We start from the raw sequence: 10602 nt of genomic DNA on the forward strand, positions 1-10602 counted from the left end.
CAAACTCCAGCTGTCGCGCTCAACGGAGTATAGGCTGACTTCAACTTCATTTGAGCAAATTTTTGATATTCTTTGAAGATTTAGAGAAATTCCTACGTGCAAGTCATTCATTACTTTATAGCTTTGACAGTAGCCTAAATCTCTGTACGCTTGGTAGCTGTTGTTGATAGCTGGCGAACTTCACTGCCTAAGACAGACTTAGATGCAATATAGGTTGCCCGGTTTCGCCCTCAATTTGACTATAAATCAACACAATTTAATTCATTTCCAAAACTAATCAAATTTAGCATGGCAGGACAGAACGACGCCGTGCTATCTGTAGTCACTACCGGCATCAGGATTAGTCTCAGTGCAACCTACCTTGAAATTAATTGATGTCCTTTTCAATGTTTTTTTGTTATTTTCAAACAAGTTTGGGGAAGTTTGTCAGCAATGTAAAAGACTAAACAACTGAAATGCGGATTCAAAATTGGCGTAAGATATACCTTATGTATACTATTACATCAGGAGTGGGCAGACCGTACGGCCGCATGCGGCCGTAGAAGGGAATTTGTGCGGCCGTCGACGCCTAATTTAATTAGTATGTGTTGGCAGCCGTAGACATGCAAATTGCAATTACGAATTCACTCCCGAATTTTCGAGAGATTTTATTTAATCTTGAAATTTTCTTCGTGCTCCGCGCAATTCAACAAGACTTCATTTTTCGATTTTAATGCAGTAGCGCCCTTCTCAATTGGAGCAGGAATGGGAATCCTCAAGAAATAACCATTCATTCGCGGCTCTGAAAAATTTTCGCGCCCTGCGCGACAATATTCACGCCAAGCAACTATTCATAACATTGCCACTCGCGATTTCGGTGTGTACAATAGGCCGTTGTGAAAAGTAGAATAGTCCGGAGTTCACCGGGAATCAGTGGCGGCTCGTGACAATATCGGGTGGTGGGGCAAGGGCCGCAAGCGACTTGTTATCAATATGACGTCACAGTGGCGTTTTTCAACGTTCTAAAGTAACTTAATGATGGTCACATGCATTTTCCGTAAACAATGATTTTTAACGTAGGTGCCGCGAGAGGTTTGCCGGTGGCGTGACTTGAAGTGCGGTAGCTAACAAATGTTTTATTCATTGTTTTTTATTCAAATGATTATTTTACAAAATGTACGCGAACTAAGAATCGTTCCCATGCCACGAATCAATCATCAGGGTATCCTTAGTAGCATGCGTTATGATTTCGTGGTAGAGATTACGCTAGCGCCGAGTAAGACTATACCAAAACATACACAGACCAACTACCTACAAAGAGCATTCGCATGACACCTTTTGTGGTGTTTTAATCGTTCCATGCTCAGCAATTCTGTAAAGTGCTGCAGCGCCTCCGACCCGATTTGTATATGGTAGGATTCTCGTCGCGAAAGCGAGTCAAATCGATTTTCCCTCGTTTTTCTAAGCCCGTCCGAAAGTGTTTGGTACACGATCCTGATGCGTTACGACCAGGGGATAGGCAACCAAAGCGGTGGCACCCATAAACGTAAAACATTATAAAAAGTCAGCTGTTATCCATGGAAGATTAATTACGAGTCTGCCTGCCATCATTCAAGCAGGAATCCAAGCATTGTGTTAAATTGAAATGCGAGCACATATCGCATTAAACAATTTCATGAATAAATTATTTCATCTTGATGAATTTTTCACTTTTTTTCCATAGCCATAACAAAATATATCGGTAAATTAACTGTCAGTGTGCCTCGAGTAATAAGGATGAAAACCACTCACTTTTACTTAGCCATAGACATGGTTGAGTTACCTGGGCTCACTTGATTGAAATTATTCGGAAAGAACATGATGTGTACAGTCGTCCGCCCACCAGCATTAATTTATATCTTGTATAAGTATTGTGCGCGACGTGATTTCTTATTAGCAAAATGTTCAATAACGAGTTTATTGAAATCTGGAATTCCCAGAACCACGTCGTTGTGAACGAGAGAACAGCCAACGCATTAAGCCTATCTTGGCCCATCCTGTTTCTGAGAAAGGTCTTGATACGTTTCAATGTGCTGAAACTGCGCTCGGATTCCGCGGATGAAATCGGGGTGGTCAAAATGATATTCAGAAAGCTAGTTACTGTAGCAAAGTTGATCGAAAGCGAATTTTCAACTAGGAATTTTGAAAGTTCACTAGTGGTTTTAACTTCCGAAAAGGATGTATTAGAATACAAACCAGTGTTGGGATGACTCGAGTCATGACTTGACTCGAGCCAGACTCGAGTCACTTTTTCGTATGACTTGACTTGACTCGAGTCACTTTGCAAAAATGACTTGACTTGACTTGACTCGGCGCTTCAGAAATGTGGATTGACTCGTGACTCGGAGCAAAATTTACGAGTCAATTTCAAGTCATCAAGTAAACGGTTTCGATTAAATCACCCTGTGTTAAGTATGTTCGGATTGTTCGCGATACGCCGGCGTGACTTCTGAGAGCAAACAATCATTCACTGACTGTACGTTTCACTGATCCTCCATTGTTACATCACAAATAAATTGACCTCAAACGAGACGATCACAGCTTACGTCGTCGTTGTAGATTAATCTAATAGCGACATATCTTTGTTTCAAAGACGACTCAGTGCTTAGATTGCGCTTTACGCAGGGCTCACCTTTACCAATCCCCTTGATTAGTTTAAATCGAACGAACATACTCCATGCGTATATAATCACACTGATGTGTTATAGATGGACGTAGTGAATTGTACCATATCGATTTGTTTCAACTTTTCGAGGCTTGTATTCTATCTTCTATTTAGGCTGATAATACCAGACTGTAAAATGTTGCTATGCAATTACTCACGTATTTTATTGGCAGTTCTACGTGTGCGTGACCGATACAGCGCCTTTATGCAAGTATATTTAACTTCATATTCGTTATTTGATTCAAGACAAATGGCCAATTAATCTGTCTTTCACCCAGTTAGCAAAACGTTATGACTCTGCATCATCAATCCTACTTCGAAAATTCAATTTGACTTGAATTGTGACTTGACTCGTGACTTGACTTGACTTGACTCGACTTGACTCGAGTCACCTCCAAAAAACGAGTGACTTGACTTGACTCGAGTCACCTTGAAAAATCGATTGACTTGACTTGACTCGAGTCAAAATGTGCAATGACTCGAGATGACTCGTGACTCGAAGGTAGTGACTTGATCCCAACACTGATACAAACAAGTCAACCCGCTCTCCAACCGAGCAATGTCGATCATCGGGTAATAACGAGGCACGCTGCGCAGTAGTCCAGAAGGAAAATGAATTTTGTAGGCAGGGAAATTTCTCGGATTTAACAGGGCGAAAGTAACCAACTGGTCACTATTCAGACGATGTTGGATTTGGGACATCAGTATATCGCAACATTCGTAAGCCGCAACAAGCAGGTTTTGCACACTTATCCCACGACGTAAAAGCGTTGTGTCACCAGCGAAGTGTACATTCTCCCGGATATGCGAAATTGCCTCACAAAAATGTGCAATACACAATTGCGCAGTAGTACCATCGGCCATACGCGACTGAAAAGTGCTGTACAGTGTATCGACGTGCATGAAGATGTCACAAAAAACTTCAAAAAGAACAAAAATTCTTCGTCTTCCAGGAGTCGTTTAAGCCCCGCGCCGCTTCACGTATGGAAGTATCATCCCAGACAGGAGAGCTCTCAATCACTGAGAAGCATTCCAGAAGCTCCACCCTACTATCTGACACTCGTTGCACAACTCTGGATTGGAAGTTCCACCGTGTTGATACGCATCTAGGTAACCGGTGCTTGCATATGTCGCGCAATAGATCAGATCGCTTTGGCGAAACAGAGAAAAAGGAGGAGAACCCTGAAAGATTTGCAAAGAATATCTTGACAGAAGATATTCCTAAGCACATTTTTTTCACTACAAGATTGAGCTGATGCGCGTAGCAATGCAAAAAATGCGCATGCGGGTAAACTTCTTTCATTAAAACTTGTACGCTATGTCGCGACCCGCTCATGACAGCTGCGCCGTCGTAGGTTTGCGCAATAAGTTTCGACTCAACTGAATAGGGCTGTAATGTTTTTTTTTAATACGTAAGAAATTCCGACAGCAGTGCGATCGTCAACAGCCACAAAGCTGTGGAATCGTTCGACTGGCATACCAAATTTCGTGAACCGAAAAATCACGACTAGTTGTGACAAACACGTAATGTCAGTTGTTTCGTCAGACTGAATAGATAGAAATTCAGCGTCAATTGGAGGTAAGATTGGGATAACATCTCTACAAATGCGTGATCAAGCTTGATGAAGCCTTGGTTGGAAACTTGAATTTTTTTTGCAACAAGCCTCGGTAATGGTCAGAAATTAAAAAAAACTTTGACCGTGGTGTGGCAAATGGTTCGGCACAGGTTTCAGAAGAGTTTATCTGCTGTTCGTCCATTTTTGAAATATTAAGATTTAGTTTAGCCCACTGGTTCTCTAACTTTTTAGACACGTAACCTTTATGACAGTGAATATTTCGCGCCCCCCTTATCGTCATAGCACACAATGAAACCATAAAGTTAGCAATCCTTACATATAGTTTGATGGTATGCAAGGTTATGACTGTTGATGAGAGAATTCTCCAATACGAAATTCAGACGATACACCGAGCAATAACCATAAAACGGAGGTGAGGCGCGGAAAAGATTTCAGTTCGCTGGAGCGTCGCGCCCCGTTCAGATGCTTTCACCCCGCCCAAGGGGGCACGCCCCCAGTTTGAGAACGATTGATTTAGCCTATATTGTACTTCACAAAGTTTTATGTTGCTACTGAAGTATGGAAACAGTTTAGCGTGATTGAATTATCTAGTTATAACGCAGCACGCATAGAACACCGATGTAAATAGGCTAATTATTTCATGTGGTGACTGTTTACTAAGGCCTTAAGGCCCCTCGTCGTCATCCTGGTTCGTACCGGATTTTCACTGGTGCGACGAATAAATGAAAGTAATTGAGATTGTAATTGAGCAAAATTTTGATCAAATTACAATTACAATTACACAAAATAGAAATGCTTCAATTAGAATTACAATTACAATTACATGAAAAAATGTAATTAAATACATTCAGTCCATTTACAAATTACAATTGATCCAACTCTGGTGCTGTATATCATGACTCTTGTGCATCATACCGCCGCTACGCTATCGTTATGAAGAATAACGGCCCGCAGTGAAAATGATCAATGTGGTCGAGACTCAATCAATATCAGTCAAAACAAACATGTAAAACTATGTGTGTTTTACCCAGTAATACAGTATACAGAATTTGTTGAGTCGTGCGGCATCGAACTACTGAACGGTGTACTTCTGACGGGATAACTATGCCATCAGTGCCATTATTGTTACATATATTTTCCACAAAACAGTCTGTAGCAAAATGTAAATTTTAACAATCAATTGAGAATCACGAAAATCCATTATTATACCCATCCTTAGTTACTTATAAGCGATTAAGCTTTTTTTCTTCAATTTTTTTTATTTTATTTTATTTTGTGAAATTTTTCAAATGTAACAGCTTTTTTTTTCTGAGTTTCCCACAGCAGTTGAACTTCAACATTTTAACAGATGTTATAAGAGACCTTGACTGACATATTGGTGAAGAAATTGTTTGGTAACAATATAGTTCACAGATTTTTGATGTATTTCATAAAATGCCCTTACTACGTCTGGATGCTGAACAGTTGGAGATTGAAATCGTAACACTATGAAATGACCTCCACCTCAAAGTCAACCAGGCTGCAGCAAACTTTTTGTGCCTTACTGACACAGAAAAGTATAGAGGTGTAAGCGCAATTGCGCATGCGCAAGCGCTATGCCGGCTATAAGGGTGTTTAGTTCAACTTATCGTTGTGAATCAGCCATTTCGGCCATCAACTCCATCAAAAACAGACACAGAACACGTCTCACTAATCCACATCTGGAAAATTCACTCAGAGTTGCAGTGTCCAGTTACATACCAACGTACAGCGCACTAGTTGACAGCATGCAATGCCTGGCTTCCCACTGACTGATATTGAAACAGATAACATGATGTCACGTCTGAAGAATGACAAGATTTACGATAAAATTTGTGTTGAGTGTTGCTGTACAAATTATACAAACATGGTGCGAAGTAATTCATGATTTCTTAAACATCTTAGTGACTAGCTAGTTGAAATGAGATATGTTGAATAAAAACATTCTCTTAAAAGCCTTACCGCAATTTGATTCCTGCCCAATGCTATGAATATCAAAGCGGAAATTCAGTATGATACGGGTAAACGACGGGAGTAAACGGTAGCCCGTCGCTTCAATCAGTACCCACGAAGTAGCTCTTAGTTGCAAAGAGATTGGTGACCCCTGGCTGTAGCTCATCCAAATAACTAGAAACTAGCATGCCAAAACTGGCATGGGGTGATCATAATTCATCTTCGTAATTGATTACAGCGATTACTAAATTTTCAAGGAATCGCAATCGATTGTGTCACATATCCAATCATTTCTTTGTAAAGCCAAGATTAGTCCATACTTTCAAGTTTTATAAGGACTATGACATAAATTGAACATCAAGGAATAGTGCGCTGTATCAAGTTATTGGCAGTAGTCGAAGTCGACACTACATACATTACTGTATCACAAGCTATACTAGTCATTGCGACGTATTGCGACCAGTTATGCACATTGAACGTGCACATATAGTCGCCCATAGGTGCTAGATATTCACTGTAGTGGTATGATTCAGAGGCCACCGCCATGCTGCATGTCTGGTCACCAACTCACACTGATAAATCCCCACTCTGCTTTGATTTAAACATTTTTAAATTATGCAATGCATATCGACATTTTAATATTAATTATTGAAATTGATGTTTGGATTATGGTTAGGTTTGGTAGGTAAAGGCAGTTTGAATGTTGCAGCTAGGCGAGTGCATGTATACCGGGAAAATGTACCTTTACCGATTAAAGATTATACCTTCTATACCTGTTTAGTAAAATTTACCAAGTTTCATATGAAATCATTGGTGCTCAGTAGTTGCTGCTGTAGATCCTGGCGTTACTCGGAACAGCGGCTCGTAATATCTGTGTTATGTAGATTGCAGGTAGGCCAAACGTGTATTAAAAACTATAAGCAATATTCATTATGGCAGAATATCAACTTCACTTTTTCTTATTCTCACATGGCCCTACTTGAAGCCAGCGCCGATCGTTATTTCACAATGCTTACTCAAAATACGAATCTGCCGGCATCTATATTAGCTTGTATACCGTATGTTAGTATGGGCTGAGGTTAGAATGTAAATTGTTTGGGGTGAAAAGTCTTCAGTGATAATGTTAGGCAATTAATATATTATGACGCAACAGGCATATGACGTTTATAGTTTCAACAACATGTTCTCTCGCGACTCGCGAGGCGGTTTCATCGCAGCATTTGCGTTGTCTTCGAATATGCACTCAAGGCAAAGTTCAGGAAAGCTAAGGAAATTTTATGTAATTCCTTTCTGTGTAATCGTAATCGTAGTCAACAACTATGAGATTTCGCTGTTATTGGTATCGTAGTACGCAATCACAATCGATGACATTTATACAGTACTCGCACCACGTATGCCTGTTCAAAACTATTTCAAGAGAAAGTAGAACATGGATGTTATCCAACAGTGATTCCCAGTCGCGGCTTTAGATCCGCATGTGGCGCCAAGCTAGCCTTCTTTTGACTCTCATTGACCCCTGGAAAACTATGTGTCGGAGGTTTATCTGGGCTCCTCATCGCCGATCCCGCTGTAAATACAGCGCCTTGTAAAGCCCAGTGGAAGAGAGAGCCGAACTCTTGAAAGATGGCAGCTACAGATCACGATGAAGGAGCAAAAAAGAAACCTGACGTTAATGAAATTCATGTACTGGGCGCAAATGACTATAATAGCGATAAGCGCCAATGATGTGCCAATAAAACAAACAAAAACAAACCCCTGGAAAAGTGCACCCTCAGTTCATAGTTTTCTGGAAAAATCGACCAAAATAGTTTTTCACAGAGGCGAAAACGCCAATGTGAAACCTTCGCATTTAAGTAACAAGGACATGAATATAATTCAAATATCTGCGATCGTACTGTTGTATTACTTCTGAATAAAATGGGCGCAGGCCTCCAGAGAAACCCGAATGCTGATACCAAATAAATAAAATTTCAACGTCCGGGTTTACAGTTAAATCATTTGTATTCTTCGCAATGCATACGTCGGGCTAACGCAATATGACAACTTATATCGTCGTTAGAGCGCCTTTCAATTGGCATGTGTGAATAAACGTGTTGCTAGAACAGAGCCCCTATGATCCGTAATATAACGCATGAGATATAATGTATAAGCTTGACAATTAAGCATTCCAGTCAAAAAACAAAGGCGTGGATTTGGAGGTAACATTTTCGTATCATTTGTCTGTTCCGGCCCGCAAGCGATCAAAAGCTTAGAATCCTGCCCGCGACTCAGGTTGAGTTTGCGCCCTTGATGTTGAGGATATCAAATTTCAGCTACGCTCTGTGGTATTACAGCTTACACTGTCAGTCCCAAATGCTGATTACTTTCGGAAGTGACTTGCCAGACAGCAAAATACAAGCGGACAACTGCTTCACTCGAGAACCAGGCACGGAAGCAGGATATTATGGTGTTGTAGTACAATTGGTAGGTGCAGGTTGTACAGGGTTATAAGGTATTAACCGTACAAATGTCTAATCGTGTAACTGTATACATGCGCTGTAAAATGGACTTCTTTCTTGACAAGTTGAATCTCATAGCCGAGACAGAGGTCCTGTACTACGGCACGTTGCACGAAAATCATCAGAGCGATGACTTTTGTAGCGTTGACTGCTGAGTGCTGATAGAGCGTGGTTCATGATCGTATTAAGATGACTAAGGACTCGCAAAATTTATTGGCGTTACCGGACTAGGCGCAGTGTTTATAAGTCAAGCGAACGCTATACGTATTCAAGTAGCCTACAAATCAAAGATGAAATATGTGTACAATATCTACGCGATTAGCTCAGACATTATTTTGCGACTTCGCAAAGCACAGTATGCAATCATAGGTGGTCAAAGTAGTCAAGAAAGCTACTCAAGTAGAAGTAGAAGTAGCGAAGAAAAATTCTACTAGAGTTCGAGTAGAAGTACTTCTTCCATAAGCAACATAAAACTACTTGGAGTAGAAGTAGAATTGAATGACTTTGAAAGTACTCAAGTAAGTAGTTGTAAAAACTGTCCTAATTCGTTCACATGGATTGTAAAAAGGTGCAAATTGAGCTATGCGAAAGGTGACGAGCTTGATTCATATTGATGCATACCAGCAGGTATCCAATTTTCGATAGCATAAGAGTTCATCTACACTACATCATGATAGTATTGATATGGAAATGCGATACTAATCCTCTGTTTTCTCAAACACCACGTTTTAGAAAATAGCATGGTATAGCGCACTCCCCCATATTATAAGGCCCGTAGTTTAGTCGAAGAGCAATACGGAGAAGTTGTATAGGATACGGTGTAAACACTTTGCGCGGTTAGTAAACGTTAATAAAAAAATATGGTGGACCGTAAAAATGCCATATTGTGTAGCTTTATTTCCGGAAATTAAAGGTATTACTACACCTGCTTTTATATACTGCAACATGTATATTATCCAGACAAAATAACTGATATTAATCATAACTCAACATATATGATACTGGGAATTAAAAGTCAAATATAAATACTACTTCTAAAAGTGGAATTTGTATTTCATGCCTTTAGTCCAGAAAGTTTCAAAGGTGGTATGCTAAAACAGCTCTAAAACTAAAAAAAAGTCAGAGTCCACTTTTCCAGATTAGGACACGCCATGGACATGCCAGATTACGATATGACAAGTAAATGCTAGATTGCGAGACATCAGTTTCATACGTTATGACGAGCCATATATACTGTAATAAATTATTTCATATGGGCAAAGGGCGACAATGTGGTGTAAACGGAACCACGCCAACCCGCGACCTAAATTATATTCACCGATACTTTCGTGAAATGATACTTGTCACTCCGTATCCACTGCGCGCGAAGTGCGACGAAAATTCTTGGCTTTACTCAACTTTTATGAAAATTAAATGTTGATACTCCGTGAAAACAGCCCCGAAATTTCTCAGGCTATCGTCCTGATTGGAAGATTGAACTACTTCTACTTGACAAACTGAAAATAGCGAAAAGTAAGTAAGTAGATCACAAAACATTACGACGTAGAAGTAGAAGTAGCGAAAATCAGATCTACTTAAGTAGGTACCAGAAGTAGAGGAAAAATACTTGAGTACTTCGAAAAAGTTGAAATACTTCGTTACTGACCACCTCTGTATGCAATCCTTATTTAACTTGGTCAGTAAAACTATGCTGCAACTTTGAAATAGGCAAGTATATCTCCACTAAGACGTCGAAGTGGCTGATGATAAGCCTACTGCAGTCACCGACAGTTGTAATTGTATATTCCCCTGCCTTACAAATATTTCCAGAATCTTCTATACTTATGTGCCCAAAATTTTCTAAGAATGCAGTCACTTTAAAGGAAATCCGTGC

The sequence above is a fragment of the Botryllus schlosseri genome, chromosome 15, assembly GCF_051294905.1.
Source record: "Botryllus schlosseri isolate E-star chromosome 15, Bs_hap1, whole genome shotgun sequence".
NCBI lineage: Eukaryota > Metazoa > Chordata > Ascidiacea > Stolidobranchia > Styelidae > Botryllus > Botryllus schlosseri.